The 27604-nt window shown below is 38.9% G+C and overlaps 1 protein-coding gene across 4 annotated transcripts in view; it reads right to left on the bottom strand.

The window, feature by feature from the left end:
- Spidr (scaffold protein involved in DNA repair) overlaps positions 1-27604 on the bottom strand; it is a 253452-nt gene that overhangs the window by 108547 nt on the left and 117301 nt on the right. The window contains exon 1 of one of the 4 annotated variants that reach the window (XM_035444757.1): positions 1446-1570. The exons of the other annotated variants lie outside the window; for them this stretch is intronic. The gene's annotated coding sequence lies outside the window, so the exon portion shown is untranslated. Of the gene's footprint in view, positions 1-1445; positions 1571-27604 lie in introns of those variants that run through there. 4 annotated transcript variants of the gene reach the window in all.

Here is a 27604-nt window from a genome sequence, read left to right as displayed (position 1 = left end):
TACATTCAGATTCATACATTGTGGTAGTTGCCAGGTATCTTCATATAACCACTGTAGTCACAAGGAACAGACACTTTCTCATTTTTATGACTCTAGAGGAGTGCATCCTGTAGATACTCCCCATAAATTTAGTTGCTTCCTCTAGAGCAAAGCAGTGACAGTTAAGCCCATTAGCTTAACTACTACTACTTCACTGCCTGTGACCTCTCCTTTTAGAAGTTCTTTCTTCATACAATATAATTTGGAAAGAACAAGGAAAAGGAAGTCTCCTAAATTTTCATCTGTATTTACTAACAAAGTAGAAGTAAGTAGTGATTCAGCTGGTAATGGGAAAACTAGAAGTATTAAAAGGGAGGGGTCTCTACCCCACTCCAATTCCAGTAAGTGGAATGCCAGGATTTGCCACAGAACCATGTGACCACAGGCAGCCAGCCGCTGCCCACTGGCACTCTATGTAAATGAACTCAGTCACCTCTTGGGTTTTCCCCTCTCCTCTCCCTCCTCTTCATGAGGGACACAAAATCATAGAGAGTCACTAACTGAAGTCTGCTCTGCACTTTTAACTGCAGGCAGGAAGCCAAAGTGCAAACACAATGACTGAATTCAGTTTTACAAGTAAACACTGGAACAGAATTCACCCTAGTCCGGGAAGAATGCCTCTGATCACAACTAGCAGGAAATCCAATTCAAAACAGGGTGTGTCATCCTCAATTCACACTGTGGCCTTTATACCGTTCACAAAATTCTTTGCATAGTAAAGTTTCCTTCTTAAAAATGTTCCAACAAAGACTAAACTTTATTCACAATATTATATTCAGAAATGCTTTGCAAGAAATGCCTGAATTCCAACAATTACCACCTTTGGTAGAGACCTGAGGTTCTGTTTTTCTCCTTTGGTTGAATTTTAAACTACCAATCATTCTTCTCCCATCTCCATTCTAATTTCTGAGTTCTCCTGACATCATGCAAACTTTCAATTCCCTTATTTTTCTTTGGGTTGCATAAGTTAGTATGAAAATGCTGAGATCCTGAGAGAATTAACTCAGCTATATACTTTGGCTCAACAACATCTTAACTGTGCCAGTTGGTTCATATGCCTGTGTCCTTGGTCTCCAGAATTAGCCAAGATTCTCAAACAACTTCAAGAAGATATGCATGTATATGTATAAGAGCTACCAGCCTGTAGTTCTACAAATGGCCTCACCAAAGGTCTGGCCTTATACTAGCTGCCTACTGCCAGCCATGTAAAACACTAAGCTAAAAGTCAGATACAAGCATATTAAACTGGAAGAAAGAACAGAAGAAATGATGCACAGGTTTCCCAAACTAAACAGTTAAGTATGGAGAGAATATCTTTCAATCACATCATGATATATTATCAAGTATTAGTAGGCCCAAAGGACATAGAGGATGGACACTCAATTATAATGATCTTTGGACCTCACCTTATGTTTCTCACCAAAATGGACAGTACTCATAGTCCCTTGCACTACATGTGCTGTGCTCACAACTGCATACACGTCCCAAAATCCTCAGCCATTTGAATTTCTAGTTGGGTAGCAGTGCCACACAATTTCCTAGGGTATTAAAATCAAGGTTAATGGTTTTTAGCAACTTGGTATCTGAAGGTGATGACTGCTCTGCTAATATAGTAGCTCACTGTCTAGTCTCAGCCTACTCCATCCTAAGATGAGGCTTTCTCTTTCTCCTTCCCTTCTTCCTTCCCTCCCTCTCTCCCTCCCTCCCTCCTTCTCTTCCTCCCTCCCTCCCTCCCTTTTCCTTCACATGCTCCCAAAGGGGCAGTGCAAATTTATGCTGGACACATTTCCTGATCCCTCCCAGTTTGCTCACGGGCTCCTAGTCCACGAGCAGCTTGGAAAGCCAAGAATCCATGAGCTGAGAAAAAGCTCAGCTTTTGAACAGGAGATCTTTCAATGCTCCTAGTTACAAATGGATTTCTTTCTTCTTTTTAGTGGGCTCTCTTAGTGGACTCTCCTCCCTTGGGTCAAAATTATAAAATTCTCCATGCCTTTCTACTTAACAGTTTCCTTCTATGATTGCATTCCTGTGCCTGCATACAGACTCTTTCCCATTTGGGAGCTGTCTACCTCAGGTCGCTTTCTCTTGCTTCATAAGTACTTTTGTCTCCTACATTCGTGCTAACCTCACTCAGGGGCTATTTATTAAAAACATGGTGACTATACACCGTGAGGTTTCTGGGTGTCCTAGTGCATTATAACGTCCACGTGCTTTTTGTATCAGAACAAGGAATTAATACCAGACCTTCACTGTGGGTTCTTCTGGTTTTAAGGAAGTTATTTTACAAAATTGACAAATGGGGTGGCTCTTTCAGATTTCCCTTGTGGTCATAAACCTCCAATACACTGAGGCCAGAATAAGTGGCTCTTTCACTGTGGGTTTCCTCCTAACAACTCCAGATCCTTACATGAAGGACATTAGTGCCCTATCTAAGACAGGAAATCATACTTTTACTGTACCATAAAAAGGAAAGAATAAAATTTGATTCCTACTGATCAAGGTGACTGTGGGACCTGAACTTCATAGGTCAGAAAATTTAGTGCCTGTGAATTAAAGTAAAGAATTGGTGGCAGCATGCCACCCCAATACCCACTATACTTTTGGGCCTTGTTTCTCTCCCAAGTAACTCTGGCACTAAGCAGTGCAAAAGCACGATATTACTGCTTTCTAAGAATCTTGTAAGTCCTGATTCCAAGCAATAGTCTGTCTTCTAGTCTCACCTTATATCAAAAAAAAAAAATAGAAATAGAACTTTATAGCCACCTATTTGATTTGTTCAGTCAATAGCTCTATGAAAATCTCCTAAAGCCATGCTGTTAGGGGATCGATCAGGCAGAACACCATGAGCCAGCACTTTTCCATAATTCTGAAAACTCTGACTGGTGACTCAGCCTCTGTACAATGGGAAGTGTTCAAAGAGGTTATACCTAACTGAGAATTATTGTTAAATACATCAAAGAAGCAAAGGGCAACTACATGGCATATTTCTAAAAGGACTCAATATTTTATTTTTAAAATGTAGAAAAACACATTGGGATTAGCTAAACCAGTAGAGTGAACTTTGTACAAAGTTTCTCAGTCACTAGTAGACAGGAACAAGACAAATTAAGTTTGAAGTTTAACTCAGTAGTGTGCACTTTCCATTACATATAACCATGGAGGAGCCACCTAATTCTGCACAATCTGTGCCTGTCTCTTTAACAACTTCCTCTGGTTTTTTGGGTGTCTACTTGGAAAACTACTTTGCAGAACAGAAACAACACTGGGAACCCAAGTCCCTGGAAGACAAACACTGCAGCAGATAGTAAAATGCTTTTCTTCTCTCCTCAATGGATAGCTGAACAGCACAATTTCATTACTGCATTAGATCTTTGTTTCAGAAGCAACTTTTCTGATTACCAGGCTTTAAAATAGTCAGACTATCTCTAGGTTGGTTCATGAGTGTTCTCAATTTGTGTGTGTGTGTGTATGTGTGTGTGTATGTTGGGATAGGTCTCACTATGTAGCCTTGGCTAGCCTCAGACTCATTAGAAATCCAGTCTCTGTCACCCCCCTCCACATACCCACACCAGAGCTGGAATTAAAGGTGTGCGCTACCACACTAAGCATGCCCTTCTCTTATTATATATATTATATGAATCTTTTATTTCCTGAGAGTATATGTAATTTTCCCCTTCCCTTTCCTCCCTCCAGCGGCTCCTTATACCCTTCTTTGCTCTTTTTTCATTAATTGGAGTGTGTGTGCGTGCGTGCGCACGCGTATGTGTGTGTGTGTGTGTGTGTGTGTGTGTGTGTGTGTGTGTGTGTGTAAAATTGTCCCATGTCAAGTAAATTTCTCTTTTCAACAGATGGAGACCATTACAGAAAACCACAACCATCAAACTGCAGAGAGGAGGAGCCCAGTCCCCTTAAATCTTCAAAAGTTTCAAGATTTAAATTAAACAAAAAGCCTGATAGTTCAGTTATTACAGTAATTAATAAACTCACTTAGCATTTTGGGAGCATCAAAATGTAAGACATCTGGTTCCAATTCCAATTTTGGCTCAGAATAAAAATACCTCCCTTACAATAGCCTGATTATAAATTGTTTTCTCTTTTTGAAACTGTAGTCCTTCCCTTGCTGGAAGCTGCCTCACCACTGCCAGGAAGAGGAATGCAAAACATTCCCAGGAGCTGAGGCTGTGATGTCAGAGCTGCATTCCACTTCTCCCCAGTCAGGGCTTTTGGGAAGCTCTGGCCTTCAGCTAAACCTCTGGAACAGATAGCAGCTAAGGCCTGCATTAAATCATACAGAGAATCTTTGTGCTGTGCTTTAGTGCTGGCGAGGATCAAAGCAAGGGAGGGAACTGAAACATGTTGCTAGACTTCTTTCAAAGTAAAAAGAAAAAAAAAGTGTACCTTGCAAAGAAGAAAGGAAAGGGGGAAAGAAGAAGGGAACAGGGAAAGAGAGAAGAGGGAAAGAGGGGAAAAGGTGTTTGGAGGTAACACATGCCTTCTTTCTTTCTTTCTTTCTTTCTTTCTTTTTTTTTTTTTTTGAGCCAACTGACATATTTAGTGAGCAACCTATAAGCTACTGACAGTACGCTCTGGGTTTGACCAAAAGAAGCAGCCTCAATAAGTAAGGTGGAAGAGTAACTTTGGGCTCAGCAGTGGTGGTGTATGTCTTTAATCCCAGCGCTCAAGAGAGAGGCAGGAGGATCTCAGTGAGTTCGAGGCCAGTCTGGTCTACAGAATAATTTTCAGGACAGCCAGGACTGTTACACAAAGAAACCCTGCCTCAAAAAAACATCATCATCATCATCATCATCATCATCATCATCATCATCATCATCATCATAATTTTTAAAAAGTAACTTTGGATAACTTCCTACATCAATACAGGGCATCAGGCTGCATGTGCACATGTACATACAGACATTCAGAATTTCCTTTTCAAGTTAATAATTTGGAAATTGTACTTCAAGCCAAAAGGTCATTTTTATTGTCCATTACAGATAAATCTTATATAAAATACTTAAATTTGGAAGATTAACCATTACTTATTTCATTAGTCTTTAAAAGAGGAACCTGAAAATATCAACCAAGGATGTAGCTCAGTTGGTGGAGGGCTTCTTATCACTCATAGGGTCCTAGGGGTTGATGCTCAGCTCCGAATAAAACCAAGTATGTTAACACATAACTATAATCCCAGAACTCAGGAGGTGAAAGCAGGTGGATCATTCTTGGTTCCATAGCTCCAGGCCATCCTGGAACAGATGAGACCCTGGCTAAAAAAGAAATCATGTTGAAAGCTCAATTGATGTTGGATATTCATTTAATCCAAGAACAAATGCTACTTTTCCTGATACAACTATCTTAATAAAAACAAATTACTTTAAGGAGCTGGAGAGAGATGGCTTAATGGTTAAGACCTCTTGCTGTTTTTGCAGAGGACCAGGTTCTTTTCCCAGCACCCAGATGGCAGTTCACCACTATCTGTAACTTCAATTCCAGGAGATCTGATGCCTGTATCTGGCTTCCACAGGCACCAGGCAAGGCATAAAACACCTATACACATAAAAATAAATAAATCTTGAAAAAAAAACCAGCAGATTTCTTTAAAATAAAAATTACTTGCCTGAATATAAACCAAATGAGAAACGTTGACTAACCCATAAAATATTCACTAATAGTTCAAACATTAAACAAGGCATTCCATGATGACCCCAGTTACAGTAAGGGTTTATTAAAGCTCTGGAAGTTCACTGTACCCATTTGACTCTAGGCCCTAGAGTGTTAGCGGAGTCCAATGTGCAACAGGGTTTTCAAAGCATCTGGTACAACCCCAACCTTGGTCGTGCTGTCACCTTAGTCACTGATCACTTCAACCAACCCAACTCACAGTGTCATCAGTCTCCATAACTGATCTTTGTGTAGACATTCTTCTAGGAAGACTCACAGAAAACTAAACAACTAGAGATGGAGAGAACACATGAAAGTATAGGTTCCATGAAAGGAACAAAGAAGAGTCAGAAAAGAGTCAACCATGCCTAGCACAGGAAATAAATTCCCAAAACTAATGCAGAAGAATGAAAAGAAATATTAACAGCCCAGGAAACAATCATCTAAAACATTTAAAGGAAAATGAGAACCCCTTTCAATAATGATGTTAAATATAAATGACCTGAATTCACCAGTAAAAAGATGCAAACAAATCTATGGGATTAAAAAAAAAAAGTAAGAACTGTATGTTTTCTACAAAAAACACATTTAATATGCCAAGACATCCAAAAATTGAGTATCACAGGATGTAAATCAAACTATATAAACAAAGGTCATAAACAGGCATACCTATCTTTGCAACTAATAAAAAAGACGTCAAACCCAAACTAACCAGACTGATAAAGAATCAATACATATTGATACATATTGATACTAATACAGGGAGCAATGCAAAAAGCAGATACGACAATAGTAAGGCTGGACAGATGGCTCAGTGGCAGAGTGCAAATCACTCTTGTAGCAGACCTGGGTTCAGTTTGCATCATTCATACCAGGTAGACAACCACCTATAAATCCAGTTCCAGAGAATCTGATGTCCTCTTCTGATCTCCAAAGGCACTCACACATACCTATAAACTCACACAGGCCTATATACATACACATAAATAAAAATCAGATTTAAAAATAGATTTATATTTATCATACATTTTAAATGTATTCATAAATATATAAAAGGGAACAATAATAATCAAAGAAAAGAGGCTATCAATTTGAGAGTGGAGGGAATAGGGGTTGGGAAGGTAGCTGGAAGAAGAAAAGGAAGAGGGAAGGTTATATAATAGTATTTGAATTAAAAACATATGAAACTAAAAGACACAATTATTGTAAACATGTATGTACTAAATACTGGTGTCTCCCCAATTTCTTAAAACATATAGTAAAATGCATTATATAGTCCAAATATAAATAGTGGAAGGCTTTAATAATCCACTGTCAGATGGATCTTCCAAACTAAAAATGAGCAAAGAAACTTCAGAGCTAAAATCAACCACAAATCAACTCGACTTAACAGATATATACAGAATATGCCACTCATCAGACAAGGACTATCTTCTTCTTCTTCAGTGGCACATGGAACCTTCTCAAAAAGTGACCATACTTTGGATAACAAATCAAGCTTTGCCAAATTAAGAAAAATAATTTGAGAAAATACCATGTGTCCCATCAGAATACAGTGGAATTAAACAAATCAATGGTGAAAGACATTACAAAAATACTTGAAATCTAGACAACACATTCCAAATGAACAGTGAGAATCATCCAAGGAATCAGACAGGAAATAAAAAGAAAATTCCTAGAGTCAAAATGAAAATGAGAACACAATTTAGCAGAACCTCTAGGACACAGTCAAGTCAGTACAAAGAGGAAACTTGATAGACTTAAGATTTCACATTAAAAAAAAAAAGAAAGAGAACAATCTCCAATAAGCAATTTAATGTCAAGGTTTGGTAAGCCTTCACCATAAAAGTCCTGGATAATAGGAATAAATGGAGTATACCTCAAAACAATACTATATATACACTCAATATTATGCTAAATGTAGACAGAGAACATTTTTTTTTATAATTAGGAATGAGAGAAGGATGTCCATTCTTTCATCTCTTACTCAATAAAATGTTTGAAGCTTTAGCTAGAACACTAAGACCAAAGAAAAAAATAACTAGGAAAAGGAGGAAAGGTTAAACTACCTCTGTTTGCAGACATGATTAGGAGTTAAAAGATCCTACAGAATTTACCAGAAGACTCTTTGATCTAATAAGCATTTTTAATACAGTTGTAGTGCACAAAATCAAAACTCAGAAGTCAGTACCCTTCACAGATATCAACAAGGAGCTTGTAGAAAAAGAAATTAGAGAAAAATCCCATTCAAAAATTAATAAAACATCTATGAATGTCTTTTAAAGCAGTACTTCTCAAAGCAGGACAATAATCAGTCTAGCACTGTTTCAGTATTTGGTTTTTATTCTTTTGCCTTTGTATGTCTAGAGCTGCTGAGTATCTCTTGCAGCTACATTCACCTTCAGCTCTCAAGTCCTAGTAGACTCAAGGGGAGAAGGCATATCAAAAGCCTACCCTATGGGAAATGAGCAACCTTGTTCAGCCTTACAATCAAATTTTGCAATTGCTCTGAAGAAATGGGCTAATGGTCTCCCCAACATACCTTTAGGGAGACAGACATATCTGTCATCCAAGGTATCACTGATCTCAAATTATAATAAGTAGGGGCATGGCTACTACTGTTCTATTGGTTCTGAACCTGAAGGAACTGACAAAACATTCATTCCTTTACTGGACATCATCATTACATAACTCCTTTGTGTTAGGCAATATACCCAGGATTCAGACCATCTGTAAGTGAGTTAGACTTCTATATCCCAGTTATTTAAATTCATTCTTAGATAACTGATTCAACAAAAATATTATTGAAGCAAGAATCACAGCAGTTTGTTAACTTTTATGGACTCTAGCAATTTTCCAACCTTAAAACTCAGAAAGGGGGAAAAAATCAAATAACCCAAAAACCTGCATGTTCTTCCTTATACGTTGAAGCAACCAACAGCTTACACACACACACACACACACACACACACACACACACACACACACACACAGTTAACAGGTGTTAATTGTGGGTGTAGTGTAACAACCAAATAAACTAAAACCTTGCACGTTCTCCCTTATATGTAGATCCAACTGACAGCTTATACACACACCCTCACACATTGTCAACAGGTGTTAAGTGTGGGTGTAGTATAACAACATTTTTCCCACTCTAGTTCCTACTCTGACATATTTTTTTTCTATTTCCATGTGGGTAAGAAATAAAAATGTAATTGATAGGGAAAGCATAAAACCCTATTGTTTCAGAATCACCATTCTTACAGTATAAAAGTTTGCTGAGATACAGAGTTTGGCTCCGGGCAAGAGTTTCAGTAATTTCCTTAAACCAGCTGCATGGTGTTTTAATTTGTGAGCTAATTAGAAAGAACTAATTTTAGTTATTAAGAGAGAATCAGAGGCTGGAGAGATGGCTCAGAGGTTAAGAGCACCGACTGTTCTTCCAGAGGTCCTGAGTTCAATTCCCAGCAACCACATGGTGGCTCATAACCATCGGTGTGCAGATATACATGGAAGCACAATGTTGTATACATAGCAGATATACATAGAAGCAGAATGTTGTATACATAATAAATAATAAATAAAATCTTTTAAAAATCTCTTTAAAAAAAGAGAGAGAATCAGAGATTTTAGGGGAGATGGTTCAGTGGTTAAGAGTGCTCAGTACCCATGATGAGAGATTAGCTTTCAGCATTCATCTAAATAGCTAAGTGCAACCTCAGAGTGGGGGAGACCCGACCACTGGGGCCTGTTGGTTGCTAGTCTCACCAAAAAAACTGAAAAATAAGACAAAGAAGAAAAAAAAAGCTTCAAATTCAGGAAGAAATCCTGCCTCAAAGGAACAAGATACAGACTGATGGATGAGGACACTGGCCTCCAAAGCATGCACACTTGTGCATAAAAATCCTCTGCCCAAAACACCGACTGCTATCTCTAGATAAAACAATAACTCTACCCCAGTGTTTCTCAACCTGTAGGTCACAACTCCTTTGGGGGTCACATATCAGATATCCTGCGTATTAGATATTTTGGTTATGATTCTTAACAGCAGCAAAATTAGTTAGGAAGTAGCAATGAAATAATTTTATGGTAGGGGTAATATATGTGCAGGAAATAGTGAGGAGGAAAACATTTACATAGGCTCAGTTCAAAGGCAACCTCCCCCATCTTCCTGTCCGTCTCCCTGTTGTATACTTGTTGCCAGTAATTTTTTTTTCAGCTGAGACAGTGAGAAAGATGGCTCATTGTACACGGGTTATGCTTGGCCACAAAATGAGAACAGAACGAGTCCAGAATGCCACAGGTCGGGCCGAGGGCCAGCGGGACTGTTTGGGTTCTAAGGAAGGCAGGCAAGCCTCGGAGGTGGTGTCGCTGCGAGCAGATGGTGAGGTTCCAGGTCCATTGAGAGGTACACAGTCCAACAGCTTGTACCAGCATCCACAGCATCTAGTCCCGGCCTTCTGCATCCCTCATTTCTGCTCCTCAGCCTCACTGGGTGGACCAGCCGGTTTACTTGGACCTCTGCCTCATCTTCTCTTGGTCTTCAGCCTCTGCACTAGTTTCTTCCTCCACTTCGCTCTCATGGCACAGGAGTCCCAAGGAAGATGGTGCTAAGGCCGAGAGCTGTTCCCAGTAATTAACTCTTCTCATATCTCATGTGTTACATTGTCCAGCTCTTCCCCACATGCTACGAACCTCCTTTCTCCTACCTCACAGGCTTCTTTCTGGTTTCTTGAATTTTACACACATTTTTCTGTTTTGTTTTTTAAAGCAGGGTGTCTCTGTATGACCTTGGCTGTCCTGGAACTCACTTTGTAAACCAGGCTGGCCTGGAACTCAGAGATCCACCTGCCTCTGCCTCCAGAGTGCTGGGATTAAAGGCTTGCGCCACCACTGCTTGGCCCATTTATCTCTTAATGAATATACGAAGATGACTGCATATTCTTCCAATTGTGAAGAGTGGAAATGAACGTGGATGTGTAAATATCTTTGTGGTAGGATACAGGGTCTCTTGGGCACACGATCATGAGTGTCTTTCTGTCTTAGTCAGTGTTCTATTGGTGTGAAGGGACACTATGACTAAGGCAACTCTTATAAGAGAAGGGATTTAATTGGAGCATGGTTATAGTTTTAGAGATTTAGTCCATTATCATGGCAAGCAGAATAGTGGCATGCAGGCAGACATGGTGTTGGAGAAGGAGCTCTACATCTGGATCCATAGGCAGTAGGAGGAGAGAGACTCTGGTCCTGGCCCAACCCTAGTGACATACTTCTTCTAGCAAGGCCACACCTACTCCAACAAGGTCATACTTTGAAATCCTTTTCAAGCAGTGCCATTACCTGATGACTAAGCATTCAACTATATGATCCAATGGGGCCATTCTCGCCCCCCCCCAGCTTCTACCTATCTATCTCTCTTATGATACATCCCAACCCCAGCCTCCCCTCCTCCCACCATGCCCCTCTTCCCTCTGTCTCACATCCACTGCTCCTTCATTTTCCTTCAGGAAAGAGCAGGCCTCCTAGTGATATCAATGGAACTAGACATAGCAAGATGCAGTAAGACTAGGCATACACCTTCATATCAAAGATGGACAAGGCAACCAGGAGGAAGAAATAGAATCCATGACAAAAGAGTCACTCCCATTGGTAGGAGTTCCAACAAAAACCCCAAGCTGAAGACCAAAAACATGTATGTAGAGGGCCTTATGCAGACCCTTGCAGGCTCCTCAGAAAATTGGGAGTTGATCTACCTCAAGATCCAGCTATACTACTCACTCATGGGCATATACCCAAAAGTCCATTCTTACTCAAACCACTACACACTTACCTCAAATTTTGAAACCGGGTCTCTCTTTAATTCTGGGCTCAATGATTGGTATACTGGCCAGGAAGTAACTAACCCCCAGGGTTCCTCCTACCCCACCCTCTTTGCTTCTCCTTCTGACAAGTTCTCAGAAGCACAGCTAGGCTTGAATTCACTATGCAGTTGATCTCCCTGCCTCTCTTCCCTGGGTACCAGGGTTACATTTCTTTTCTTGATGGCACCCATTCTGATCAGTATGAGGTGGAATCTCAAAGTTCTTTTAATTTGCATTCCTATGATGGTTTAGGATGAACACTGTAAAAATATTTATTGACCATTTATATTTCTTCTTCTGAAAACTATAGAACAATAAATAAAAGACCCAGAGACAGATATTGGGGTTCAAGCTTCAAGCTGAAGATCATAGAAGCAAAGCAAGCCGGCACTAGCTCTCACTCTACCTCAGACTGAAAGGCGATCCTGGCTCCACCAAACCTCAGACTGAAGCCTCTCCTCGGCGTGGCTGGAGAATCCTGATCTTCAATGTCTTCCTATCCTCAATGTGGTTGGAGAATGAATGTCAGCTCTGAGACCCTGTTCCTGTCTTAAATATCTCCCCAATGCTGGGATTAAAGGCTTGAGCTTTGTTACTCTTCACTCTTGGGTAGGCTATGGGGGCCATGAACTAACAGAGATCATCTAAACCTCTTAATCCTGAGTCCTGGGATTAAAGGTGTGTACCACCACTGCCTGATCTCTATAGCTTGAGGTTGACTTTCTTTCTGAATCCTTGGGCAAGCTTTAATAAATCATAAATAATATATCATCACAGAAAACTGTCCAGTTTGTTGACTCATTTATTGACTGGCAGTTTTTTAAGTTTTTAATTTTTGCAACTTTTCATATATTGTATTATCTTAACTCCTTGTCTGAAGTAATATTTAAATTTAACTTACACGCCAGTAACTGCCAATGAAAAAACTGACTTTGGATAAGTTACCTGCACATATGGGTCTTTCAAAATAGTCTTTTTACCTCCACTGTTACTCTTTGCCCCTGTATTCTGCCCATAGCAATCCAATATATATATTAGGCACAAATATGAAGCAGACAGGATTCTAGTGTTCAGAAACAGAGTAGTGGGAAAAACAGGCAGTGTCCTGAGGGAGCTTCCCATTTGGTACAACCTGACTCCTCAGAGGTCTGCCCCCTACTAAACAAATGGCCCCATCATTGTAGCACAGCATACTGGGTTCAGGGTTCAATTGTACGAGTAACATTTCTTATTAAAAGCTATAGATAGAACTTTAAGATTATAAAATATGCACACTTTTCCTATTTTTCTAGATATCCTAAGGCAAAAAAATTAAATAATCAAGTAAGTTTCCATTTAGTTCTATTTTTTATTACAAAAAACTTCAAGCATAAAGATAAACTAAAATAATTTTATAAGAAACATATCTGGGCTGACAATATTGTTTCATCTCATACTTGCTTAATACATATCTTTTCTTTGGCCATTAAGAAGTCTTAACCTGCTGGGACCTAGTGGCTCAAGCCTTCAACCCAGCACTCTGGAGGCACAGGCAGGCAGATCTCAGAGCAAGCAGTCAAGGCTAATAATAATGAGACTTTGTCTCAAGTAAAATTCAAAAGAACAAAAGAAGCAGGAGGAGACAAAGAAGACAAAGATAAAGACAAAGCAATAATACTAATAATAGTAGCCAACTTATATTTGCTGCATTTCAAAATAAATTAGAAATCTGCACACAGGCTGGACATATTAGCACACACCTTTAATCCCATCACTAAAGACCTTGAGACAGGTGGATATCTGAGAGTTCAAGATCAGCCTGGTGTACATAGTAAGTTCCAGGACAGGTAGAGAGCTACATTGTGGGACCCTGTCTTGAAAAAAAAAAAAAAAGGAAGGGAGAAAGGAAGAAAGGAAGGAATGGAGGGAGGAAAGGGAGAAAGACAAAGACAGAAAAAGAAATTTAAATACATCTCTGTCAATACCTGTTTTGGTTATTAATTACCTGTATATATAGGTAATTACAATATATTACAATAATACACAGGTATTAAATATCTGTATATTATTAGCTAGAGATTGATATTTTAGATTTTAAAAAAGAAAGTTTACATACTATGAATAGCCAGAATTCTGACAAATACATACAATCAGTGTAACCCAAGCAACTTCTGGGTTATAGCCATCAGTATCATGATCAGAAAACTCCCTCAACCCTTACTCGGAAGTCCTCCATTTCACTGGTTGTCCCAGAAATCCAAGCTGAACTGACTGTTCTCCCACTGAGGCACTAACTAGGCAGAAACTGCTTAGTTTTTGAGATCAGAAAAGATAGGGCTTGTTCAGGGTAGTATGGTTACAGAATACATGACAGTTCAGTTTTTCATTTAATATACACACAGGTGTACATAAAAATGTCAAATATTTTTCCTGTTTCCTAGATTGTTCTCACATACTATAAACCCTTGGTGTAATATAATGAATAAAAAAATCAGGATTATACTTAACAGAGATCACAGCACTGTGGCTGAGATGTCTGTCAGTCAGAAGACAAGAACACTTAGAATACTTTTTAAAAGTAATGTCACAAAGCCACCTCTTGTGTGGGTGTCTTATACTATCCTTCAACAAAGTATCTTCACTTGTTTTGCAAAGACCACCCACACTACTCAGTAAATCCATGGAAGCAGATGGCTAATAATACTGAATTAACTTGTCAAAAGAACAAGTATATTTACTATCATTTCATCAGGAAAATCACCACAGATTTAATAAAGTTAGTATTGAAACACATAACTGTTTCCAAATTTTCAGGTTCTCAAGCTTGTTAACCATTGCTCATGTAAGTCTGGCAAGCCAACATGGTCCCAATGAAGGGATTAATTGCCATAAAGAAATGAGGAATCAGTTGAGAGGTCCACAGGAATCAGCTACAGACCCTTCTGCTGTAGGTGGCCTGGATAGGAATAAATTAGTGATGTGCCTATTCCTGATTCAAAGCTATGTTCTTTACAAATCCCAAAACCCAAGCCAGGTCACAGGTGGCATAGACAGGCTGGCCACCCACTGATCACCCACAGAACAGAGAACACTTGATCCCAGATTCAGTTTATGTGAACAGAGATGTTTACCATTCCAACTTTTCATGTCATCAGCTAGCTACCCACTAAAATTATCTACTCCTACGGAATGTGTGGAATTTCCTCATTTGTAAGATTTGGAAGGTTCCAAGTACAGACTATATTCTCATAAAACAGTGCATGCCATTACATCTAGGGACTCAGTACATTCCCCTAGATTATCAGGGCAGAGTTATGTGGAAATACCTAATTCATATACTAAAAGACAAACATGTTTGTGCTGAATACAGTGCCTCATATAATTTTGGGGATTATGATATTACTGCTTAAATAGCTTGGTTCTTAATCTTTTACTTTGGATGCTAAGTCAGTGTTATCACTGATTACTATTTACCCATCTTTTATCTTTAAAAATATTCCTGCTTTAGAGAAAGTATTTGTCTTTTTGGGTCTGGGTTACCTTAAAATGATTCCTTTCTAGCTTCATCCAATTATCTCGGAATTTCATAATTTCTTTTTTGAACAGCTGATTAATATTCTACTGTGTAAATGCACCACATTTTCATTATCCATTCATAAGTTGATGGCCATTTAGGCTATTTCCAAATTCTTGGTGCAGATATAGTCCAAGCTTCCAAAGAAGCATCACACTGATTTCCAAAGTGGCTTTACAAGTTTGAGCTTCCATTTGAAATGGGCAAGAGTTCCATTTCCTCACATCCTTGCCAACGTGAACTGTCATTTGTTTTATTGATCTGGACTATTCTAACTGGTTTAAGCTGAAGTCTCAAAGTAGTTTCAATCTGAATTTCCCTGATGGCTAAGGACATTGAACATCTAAGTGTTTCCTAGCCATTTGTACCTCATCTTTGAGAACTCTCTACTTTGTTATGTATCCCAACTTTAAATTCAGTTATTTCTTTTCTTGATATTATTTTTAGTTCTTTATATATTTTAGATATCAACCCTCACTGGATGTGTAACTGATAAAGATATTTTCCCATTCTATACCCTGCCATTTTGTCCAAAGGATTGTGTCCTTTGCCACACATGAAGCAGGTTAATGTTCCCATTTATTATCAGTTTTAGTGCCTGTGCTATTGATGTCCATTTCAGAAAGACTTTTCCTGTGCCAATGAGTTCAAAACTATTGAACTGCTTCCTTCCTACAAGATTCAGAGTTCTTCAGCAAATCCTACAGGCCTGTGCCACCAAAACCGGCTGGGTATCTGTTCTTATGTTGAGGTCTTTGATCCACTTGGAGTTGAGTTTGGCTCAGATAGATATGGATCTATCTACATTCTTCTACATGCAACTATTCAATCAAACCAGTACCATTTGCTGAAGATGGTGGCTTTTTTTCTAATGTGTGTTTTTGGCTTCTTTGTCAAAACTCAAGTATCCATAGGTGTGTGGAATTATGTCTGGGTTTTCAATTTGATTCCATCTACCAGTGTGTCTGTTTTTATGCTGGTACCATGCTGCTTTCATTAGCATAGCTCTGAAATACAACCTGAAATCTAGGACAGTGATACTTCCAGCAGTTCTTTTATTAGTCAGGAAAAAATCTGAGACTTTTGTGTTTCCATATGAAGTAGAAAATAATTTATTCAATTTCTGTAAAGAACTGTATTGGCATTCTGATAAGTACTGTGTTCGTGGTAGGATGGCCATTTTCTTAATATTAGTCTACTGATCCACAGCATGGGACATCTTTCCACCTTGTATCTTCAACAATTTCTTTCCTTATCATAGTAAAGTTTTTATACTATGTCTTTCACTTGCTTGCTAAGAGTTATTCCAACACAACACACACACACACACACACACACACACACACACACACACACACACACTTTTTTGAGGCCATTGTGAAAGGTACTTTTCCCCTAATTTCTTTTTTAGCCAGTTTATCATTATAGAAAGGCAACTAATTTTTCTGTGTTAATTTTGTATCCTGTATTGTAACAATAATTCTTTCCACCTGTTGCTTGAGTTCAGCCGCCATGTTAGGGCCCCCAAATAATACACAGAAATTAATATTAATTACAATGTTGCTGGCCAATGACTAGAATTTCTTATTTGTTAGCTCTGTCTTAAGTTTCAACCATAACCATTAATCTATATATTTTATAAAGACTTATCTTATCGAGGATGCCAGCAGCATGTGTCCTCTCTTTCCGGGATCACATGGCGACTCCCCTCTACTACATTTCCCAGAATCCTCCTCGACTCCTAGCCCCACTTAACTTGCTTTCCTATTGGCCAACAGTGCCTTATTTATCAACCAGTAAGAGAGACATATACACAGAAGGACTTCCGCCATCACTGTATATTTAAAATCATATAACATTTGCACATGAGAGTACTTTGATTTATTCATTTACAATTTTATCCTCTTTGATCTCCTTCAGTTCTCTTCTTATGTGTTCCACAATATGTACAACCATAGGAATAAATGGCCAACAAAAAATGAACTTGATGATATATTTATAGACATTTTGTATTTTACAGCTTGGTTTGGACTTTTTTTCTTTTGTCTTATTGGGTTTTTTTGCTTGTCTATTTTGGTCTGTGACTTGTGTTTTTGTAAGGTTTTAGGGGGTGTATGCGTGTATGTGTGAGATTTTTTTTTGTTTTTAGAGAGAGAAAAAAAGGGAGTGGAATTAGGCAGGTAGTGGGGAGAATATATGACATAGAAATATATTTAGGGTCACTTAAGAAAATTGCTGGAAATTCGTTCCTAATCTTAAGGCAAAATTCAAGCTCAACAACAGTAACAGCATTTTTTAACTTTTAATTAAAAGTTAAATTTAAATAAAATTTAATTCTTTGAGCATTCCATATTTATATATGCACATCATGTATTTTAATCATATCTACCTTTAGCCCACATAATCCTTGTAGACACATGGCTGACTAAATCCCTATTCTAACTTTGTAAATTTTTTCATAACCTACTAAATTCAATCAGTGCTATCCATATGTGCAAGGGTGTAGGGTCATCCAGTGGAGCATGGGTAACCTACCAGGATCTACTACATGAAGAAAACACATGCTCTGCACCCCAGCACTCTTAACTGCCAGGGCTTCTCAGCAACAAATGGAGCTTAATGAGCCTTTCCTCTATGCTGGAATATTCAGAAATCACTGTTTCTTTGTTGTGTAATATAAGGATGGGACCCAGGGCATTAAACTAACACAGCAAATGTAGAATTACAACTGAGCTACACCTAACACTATTGCTGTGTTTCAAATCTCATTTTCTTAGTACTTAACAAGTGAATATGGAAGCAACTGTTGCTGGGGATTAAGAGGCTGATTCCTACCAGCTCATAGTCAAATAATCAAGTGATCTGTCCATTACACTGATGGCTGTTTTGTTTCTTTTTTTTATTATTTGTTATGTTTTGGTTTTTTGACACAAGGTGTCAACAGTACTAACTTTACTTGTAGCTATGATAAAAGATCTAACATAAGGCATTGAAGGAAAAGTAGGAGGTTGCTGGTCACATTCTGTCCAGGAATCAGAGCAAATGGACACCCATGTTCCACTTGCCTTCTCACTTCAATTCAGTCTGGGACACATTTAAAGTACAATGGCCATTCTCTTTAAACTTCTCTGGAAAAGCGTTCACAGATGCCCCTAACCCATCTGTCAAGACCAACACCATGAGACTTCTGCAAGAGGCATCAGAGACTATACTATTACTAATTTACATGGGTAAATTAGCATCATATATGAATGTGTACATGAGTGCATGTGTGTGGAGGCCAGAGGTTGACACCCACTTTTTTAGAATAGGGTCTCACTGAACCTGGGGCTCACCAACAGGCCAGGCTAGTTGGTTATTTGTCATCTCCCCACTACTAGGATTGCAGGTAAGTGCTACAGGCCTGACCTTTATGTAAGTTCTGGGTATCTGAACTCACCTCCTCATGCTTAGATGGCATTTACTTTAACAACTGAGCTATCTCTTCTACCTTGATGGTTCTTTTGTTTTTTATTTATTGATTTACTTATTTATTTATTGTGTCTTTGATGAAAGATTTTACTCTGCACTCTGGCTGGCCTAGAACTTTCTGGGTGGACCAGATTACCTTTAAACTCACAAAGATTTGCCTGCCTTTGCTTCTTGTGTGATGGGATTAAAGGCATGCATCACTACACCTGACTGAGGGCTTTTTAAAATGGAAAATACAGACTATTTTAAGGGAACACTATGAGAAACTGTACTCCATGAAATAGGAAAATCAAAAAGAAATGATATAACTTCTTGATTCTTTGAACTACATAGGTTAAATAAAGAGATGAACCTAACCAGACCCATAAAAAAGGTGACTGAAACAGTATCAAAGGCCTTCTAACTAAAAAATAGCACAAGCTGAGAAGAATTCACAGCAGTATTCTACCAGACTTTGAAAGAACTAGAACCAATTCTACTTAAATGCAAGAAAGGAAAGGAGGAGGGAGGGAGGGAGGGAGGGAGGGAGGGAGGGAGGGAGGGAGGGAGGGAGGGAGGGAGAGAGGGCCATATGGATCACTCCCAAACTCTATGAAGTAGGTAGCCCTCTAACAACAGAACTAGGTAAAGACACAACAAAAGAAATCTACAGGCTTCTATACCTGATGAGCAAGTTTGCAAAAACCTAGCAAACTGAATACAGACACACATTAAGAAGTCCATCCACGAACTAGAAGGAACCATCCTGAGTGAGGTAACCCAGTCACAAAAAGACAAACATGGTATGTACTCACTCATATATGAATTTTAGACATAGAGCAAAGGATTACCAGCCTATAATCCTCTTCACCAAAGAAACAAAGAAACATGAAGGACTCTAAGGGATAAATGGTACCCAGGAATGGAGAGCAGGATGAGAGATACCATATCAGAGGGAGCCACGATAGGTCCGAGAAGACCTATCTGGAACCTATCTGGAACCAGGGAGATCGCCAGAGACCTACAAGGATGACACGATCTGACAATCCAGGCAATGGTGGAGAGGATAACCTAAAAGCCTTTCCCCTAAAATGAGACTGATGACTTCTCTTTATACCATCATAGAGCCCTCATCCAGTGGCTGATGGAAGCAGAGACAGACATCCACAGATATACACTGAGCTGAAATCGGGAATTTAGTTCAAGAGAGGGAGGAATGAAGAGGGAAGGGGTCTGTACCAGGTTGGAGAAACCCACAGGAACAATTGGCCTGAACAAGGGAGAGCACATCGACCCCAGATGCTGTCGGGGAGGCCAGTACAAGACTGATCCAGACCCCTGAACATGGATGTCAATAAGGAGGCCTCTGCACTCCAGGGAGCCTCTGGTGGTGGATTAGTATTTTTCCCTGGTGCAAGAAGGGACTTTGAGAGCCCATCCCACATGAAGGGTTACACTCTGGCCCTGGACACATGGGGAAGGGCCCAGGACCAGCACAGGAAGATTTGGTGGACTTTGCAGAGCCCCCGTTGAGGGCCCTACCCTGCCTGGGGAGTGGTGGGTGGATGGGGTGGGGGTAGGCTGGGGTGGGGGAGGAGGGATGGGGGTGAAGGGAGGGAGAGGGAGAAGGGACTTACATGTAAAACAAGCTTGTTCCCTAACTAGAACTAATAAATAAATTTAAAAAAAAAAGAAGTCCATCCACCAGAAGCAAGTTGGCTTTATCCTAGAAATTCGAGGGTGATTCAACATACATAAGTCAATAAATATATCATGTAAGAGGACTCAAAGTCAAAAACCACAAGATCATTTCAATAGATACAGAAAAATTCAACAGGCTTTCATGATAAAAGTCGTAGAGAAAATAGGAATGACAAGAACATATCTCAACGTAATAAATGCTATTGTCTTAGTTAGGGTTCTACTGTTGTGAAGAGACACCATGACCACAACTCTTATAACAGAAAAACATTTAATTGGGGTGCTTACAGCTTAGAAGTTCAGTCCATTATCATCATGATAGGGCATGAAGGTGTGTTGGCAGGCAATGTGCTGGAGAAGTAGCCAAGGGCCCTATTTCTTATCTCACAGGAGAAAATCTTGAAGCAATCCCATTAAACTCAGGAATGAGGCAGGGCTGTTCACTATCTACACCCCTTTTCAGTACAACGCTTAAATTCTAGTTGGAGTAATAAGGCAAGAGAAGGAAATTAAAGGGATACAAATTGGCAAAGATGACAAATTATCTCTATTAGCAGATGGTATGTATACATAAGAGATATCAAAATATTAACCAGAAAACTTCTACAAACAACTTTACTGAAACTGTCAGTGCAAAATCAACTTACAAAAACCAGTAGCCTTTCTATACACCAACAACGAACACACTGAGCAAGAGATCATGGAGACATTCTCATGTACAACAACACTTAAAAAATGAAATAGTTTGGAATAAACCTAACCTAAAAGATAGAAGGTCCTATAATTAAAACTTCAAATCTCTGAAGTGATTAAGAAATACTTTAGAAAACAGACATAAAAAATTCATGGATTAATAGAATTAAAATTGTGAAATTGATCATCCTACCAAAAGCAATTTATATATTCAATGTAATACCAATCAAAAATCCCAATATACTTTACAGAAATTTTTAAAAATTCTAAAGTTCATATGGAAACAGAAAACACCCTGAATAGCCAAAGCAATTCTGAACAAAAATAATAATACTGGAATATCCAGACTTCAGGATATATTATAGAGCTATAGTAATAAAACCAATACGATACTGGCACAAAAGTAGTATTCCATGTGCACCAATAGAATAAAACAGAACACTGAAACACAAGTATACCTAATGACAGAAATTTGAAAAAGAGGGAAAAAAACATATACAGGAAAAAGATAGCACCCTTAATACATGGGGTTGGGAAATCGATGTCCATGTATAATACATAGAATGAGGTTAGACCTTTTAATGTGCACAAAAATTAGCTCCAAGTGCATCAAATACCTCAATTCAAACCTAAAATCCCAAAACTGCTAGAAGAAAATATAGGTAGTAGTACCCCACAAGATATAGGTGTGGAATGCACTTTCAGAATAGGCCTCCATTTTTCCAGGAATTAACAACTGACGAGTGGAACCTCATAAAACTAAAAAGCTTTTGTTTAGCCAAGGAAACAATTAAACAAGTGAAGAAAAAAAATCCAGACAACAAGGGAGAATCTTTACCTATTATACATCTGACTGAGAATTGGTACTCAGAATATATGAAGAATTCAAGAAACAAAGAATCAATGGGGGAAAAAATTAACCAATTACATTAGGTCTATGATGTCAATCTGCTGGTTCAAAGACCACTCAGCCAAGACATAGGATAGATATGAATATGATCCAACTGGCCTGCCCCTGTAATCAGATTGGTAAATACCCCAAATCATGACTTAAGTGGTAGTGGGGGCAGCATGCAGAAATATAAACAAGAGTTCCCAATAGAAGAAATGAAGATGTTTAAGAAATACTCTAAAAGGTATTCATTATCCATAGCAATTACTAGACTGTAAATTAAAACAATTTTGAGATTTCATCTTACCCCAGTTAGAATGACAAAAAATAAAACAAACCAAATACCAATTGACAACAAATGGTAGGGAGGTCATGGGAAAGGAGGGGCCTACATTCACTTTTGGTAGGAATTCAAATTAGTGCAGCCAATCTAGAAATCAGTATGAAGAATCCTCAAAAAAAAAAAAAAAAAGAAACCAATAACTAAAAACTAAAAATGCATCCTCCCTATGAACCAGTACACCACTCCATGGTATAAGCCCAAAGAACATGACAGTCTACTGGACAGGAACTTGTTCCATCTTTTCATGGCTGCTCTGTTCATATTGGGAAGAAAATGAAACAGCTTAATGTCCTTCAACAGTTGAATGGATAATGGAGATGAATACTATATTCATCTGTAAAGAAAAGTAAAATCATGAAATCTGGAGGTAACTGGATGGACTTAAAACACATTATATTGGGGGGGGGGGAATGCCACATGTTTTCTCTCAACTTCAGTTAATGAAAAAAATGAGAGAGAAGGAAAATGTGGTACATTTACACAATAGAGTACTACTCAGCTATAAAAATGATGACCTCATGAAATTTTCAGGCAAATGGATGGAACTAGAAAAAACCATCCTGAGTGAGATAACCTAGACTCAGAAAGACAGATATTATTTGCTTATATTGTGGATGTTAGTTTTTAAGTTTAAATATGTAGATTTCATTTAGAATACCCAGAGGTTAGGTAGCTAATAAGGGACCAGAGGGTAGAAGGGGCTCTTCCAAGAAAATAGAAAAAAATATAGTGGTATCTCTCAACAGATGAAGAAGAGGGAATTAAAGGGGATATGGGAAGGGAAAACAGTAAAGGAGGGAATGGATACTTAACACTAAAGATCTCTCTTAAAAGCCAAATAGAAACCTGACACTGAAGAAGCTTCCAAAAACACATGCATAGATGAAAGGAATTTAAATGATAGCATTAAATAATGGGGTGTGGATTATTTCCCAACTAGAAATCACATGCTACAAAATAAAAGCTCCAGTACCAGGTGTTTCACCTTTTTGAGTTGTTAGCCAAGGGGTCCCCTAGCAGGAGCAGCAGCACCACCACACCACACCACCACCACCACTACATTACAGGCTATTATCAGTATTATTAGGTTCTCCACAATTTGATGGTAAGACCCTATTACTGAAGACATCACATACTCACATCATAGAACATAGAGACTGGGACTCAACTGGAATCATCACCCCTACTGGGGAAATACTATACAAGTTACCAAAGGAAGAAAATAATCACCAATCACACCCAGCCATGATCCTGCAAACTATAAAAACAACCTACCTCCAAAGTATGCATTTGCACAATACTACTAGGAATGCTAGGGTAACCAACTACTTTTTGATCGGATTTAGAGGCTGCTCCAGATAATGGAAATCTTACCACACTGTCAACTACGCTAAGAACCCTCAGGCCCAGACCAGGCTGGTGAAACCCACAGAAACAGCTGACCTGAACATCTGGGAACTCTTGCTCCCCAGTCTGACAGCTGGAATATCTGCATGGGACTGATCCAGACCCCAGAAACATGGGTTTCTGTGAGGAAACCTCAGAAATCTATGGGACCTCCTGTAGAAGCCCAGTATTTATCCCTAGCATAGGTGTGGACTTTGGGAGCCCATTCCATATACAGGAATACTCCCTGAGCCAAGAAACATGGGGGTGGGCCTAGGTCCTGTCCCAAAGGATATGAAAGACTCTGATGACACCCTATGGAAGGCCTCACCATCCAGGGGGAGCAGAAAAGATATGTGACAGATAAGGTTTTAGTTGGGGGCGGGGGGTAAGGGAGGACGGGTGGAGAAGGGAACTGGGATTGCCATGTAAAACAATCCTGTTTCTAATTCAAATAAAAAAAAGTTGGGGGGGAAGAACCCTCAGGCCAGAAAGCTCATGGGCCCTAGGAGAAAACTTGCTACAATTATTATGCTAAAGGAACGTAACAATAAATTGACTCCTAATGACATATTTCTATACCCATGGATCAATACATCACTTAGCCCTCAGTATAGAAGCTTTTTCCTGCAGTAGATGGCAATTAACCATGAAACCTACAACTGTTGACTATACAGAAAAGAGACACTGGAATGCTCAGCCTTCATCCCTCCCCACCACACCCCCATCTCAAGGATCTATGTGGAAGAGAGGGTAGAAAGTTATCAAAGCCAAAGTGAATGACTTCAAGGAAACAGCACTTTTTGAGGAGGCATGAGGAGGGGGAGTAGTCAACAAGCTACTCACGACTGATAGCTGCTGAAAAACAGAAAATCAGTTTTCTTCATTAGAGCGACACTGGGTATAGCCACCACAACCCAGGGCAGCCTCTAAGCTCAGTAGAAGTCATATAAAATAAAATGCACTCTATGTTTGTTAAGTGAGAAGGAAAACCATGAAGTTTGGTGGAGAAGAAGGTAGGGCAGGATCTTAGAACAGTTGAGGGAGAGGAAAGAATATGATCAAAATATATATTATATGAAACTCCCAAAGAATGAGTAAAAAATAGCATTAAAAGTTCAGTTTTATTAATTAATATTTAATGTAATCATTTATAAAAAGTTCACTGTCACTTTATCAATAGTTTGTTCTATGTCATATTCTTTTTTGTTCTTCAGTTACTTTATTACTGTTTTTATTTTTGTAACATTTTAAAATTTCATTGTTCTAAATTTTTACTGTATTGTTTCCTTTTTCTTTCTAAAAATTATTATTATTATTATTATTATTATTATTATTATTATTATTATTATTATGTGAGTAATATGTGGACCATAAGCACATGCATGCCATAGTACACAGGTAAATGTCAGAGAACAACTTTTTAAAGTCAGTTCTCGCCAACTACATCTGAGAGGCTTTTGAAAGGCAGCAAAGAAACAGTGCAGTGGAAACTTCCTGTAACTTACGAAGGCAATCCAAACAAAGTTTCATAATAATATGGGAGATGGAGTCCCAAATGGCCATCTATGTCACCAAACAAAGCTCCTGATATCAGGACTGGGTTACATCCAACTGTGCTGTTTACAACTGTATGGTTGGCCAAGTGATTCCCATGGAAATCCCCAAACAACCCAGGCTGTTGTCAAGGCAATAGGTTGCTCTCCACAAACTGACAGCAAGACCAATTGCTGAAGACAACATCCACACAACTCATTGAACATGGAGAGATTGAGATAGCACCTACATAGAAGCTTTACCCCTACATTCTAGTGTCTTTGTTATGGGAAGGTACTCTACAGGCTACCAAAAGAGAAATGCATATATCAACCCAGTCACAAAAACTTTGATCTACAATGCTGTCCTGATTCAAACTATGCTAGGGCAATGATGGCACAAAGTTTGTGGGAGTAGCTGATGCCTGATTTGATTTAAGGTCCACTCCACAAGATAAAACTCAAACTCAATACTGCTTGGTAACCAAGAACCAGAGAGACAGGAGGGGAGGGAGGGAGGGGAGGAGGGAGGGGGGAGGGGAGGAGTGGGAGAGGGAGAGGGAGAGGGAGGGAGGGAGGGAGGGAGGGAGGGAGGGAGACAGGCTGGCAGGCAGGCAGGCAGGCAGGCAGGCAGGCAGAGGTGATAAAATGACTCCTAATGATATTCTGCTATACCCATAGATCAAAACCTTGCTCAGTCATCAATGAACTCACAAAGACTGCAGCAGCAAGCACAGGGTATGTGCAGATCTGAGTATATATTGTAGCTTTCAGTTTTAGTATTTTAATGGGACTCCTGTGTGTGAATGAGTGGGTTTCTGATTCTTATGCCTACTCCTAGGGCTCTTTGCTTTCTGTTTGTTTTCCTTGTATCCAGCCTCAATGAGATGGTTTTTGTTTTATCTTATTATATTTTATTTTGTTATACATTGGTGTTATGTTTTAGAGACCTGTTCTTTTCTAATGAAAGACAGAAAGGGAATGGTATAGTTGAATGTTTTTCTCTGTCCCACTGGTCACCCTGGGCCCATTTCTCTCTCGTTCTTGGGTCCCCACAGCTGTTTATAATCACTCAGAGGCTAATATTAAATATAATTGTTTGGTCAATGGCTTATTACTGGCTAGTTCTTTCTTATAAGTTAACCCATTTTTAATAATCTATGTATCACCTTGTGGCCATGACTTACAGATAATGTTCTGGCATCTTGCCCCTATGGCAGCTACATGGCACCTCCCTGACTCTGCCTTCTTTCTTTCTCAGTCCCTGTATGGATTTCCCACCTAGCTATATTTTGCTCTGTCTTAAGCCAAAACAGCTTTATTCATCAACCAATAAAAGCAACACATTTTGGCAGCACACAGAAAGACATCCCACATCAGAGTGGATTTGGATAGGAGGGTAGGTGGAGATGAACTGGAAGTAATAGAGGGAAGGGAAGCTATAATCAGGACATACTGTGTGAGAAAAATAAAAAAACCTATATTCAATAAAAGGGAAAAAATAAAATAAAGCCAGTTCCTCCTCTGTGGCTTCCAAGCATCGAACTAGGTTGTCAAGCTTACACATCAAGCACTTTTACTTGTTGAGCCATCTCATGGACCTTAGTCATTTTCTTAATTCTTATCTTTGGGATTCAAAGCAACATTCTACACTTCTTAGAACTTATTTTGGCTAATACCAAGTTTCAATGGTATGCAAGACTTCTGTTCTTATGCATCTCTATTCCTCTTTTCTTCATGTTGCTATTGTCACAGATTACTCTTTATACATTATATACCTATTAGCATAAATTTATAATTAGTGTAGAGTACATTTGCATAATCATATGCCAGCCTGGTCTACAAAGCAAGTTCCAGAATAGCCAGGGCTACACAGAGAAACCCTGTCTCCAAAAACCAAAACAAACAAACACTCCAAAACAGTAAAATTACTATTGTCTTTTTTCTTTTGGTTTCAAGATGTTGCTATCTTTTAATTTTAGCCTAAGAGAGACTCTTTAAACAATAATTGTTGTTAGGGCACATGCAATAATGCTCATTTTCATCATTTAAATTATTAACTGACAATTTCCATAAACGACAGCTTTGTTTTGATAGACAATTTTCGTTGCTCTATGAGACAGCAGAATCTGACACTGCAAGCATAATGTCAGTATTAATAACAGTACACAGAGAAACCTCCACATGAAGATTTAGTCTGAAAGTCAGTCCTCCTGAACTGTTCTCTCGCTCCGGAGAAAAATTCACTGCAGCATTTGTCTGACTGAGGGATCCATTTCAAGAAGAGGCCTATTACCTGAGAGAGGAATATTCTTGGGTTCAGAAAACATGATCAATCACAATCCAGGGTCTATGGGGATAACCTGTCAGTGTCTAGAGGGGGAAATGGACACAAAAGATCATCATGGAAAGAGGAAAGCTTCCTATGTTTTATTTTGTGGAAACCTTGAGCTACTGACAGTAGAGTGTTTGGTAAGTGACCCTGATGTC

Source organism: Cricetulus griseus, chromosome 4 (assembly GCF_003668045.3).
Source record: "Cricetulus griseus strain 17A/GY chromosome 4, alternate assembly CriGri-PICRH-1.0, whole genome shotgun sequence".
Lineage (NCBI taxonomy): Eukaryota > Metazoa > Chordata > Mammalia > Rodentia > Cricetidae > Cricetulus > Cricetulus griseus.
Note: the sequence above shows the minus strand (reverse complement) of the source record. Positions and strands in the feature narration are given on the sequence as shown.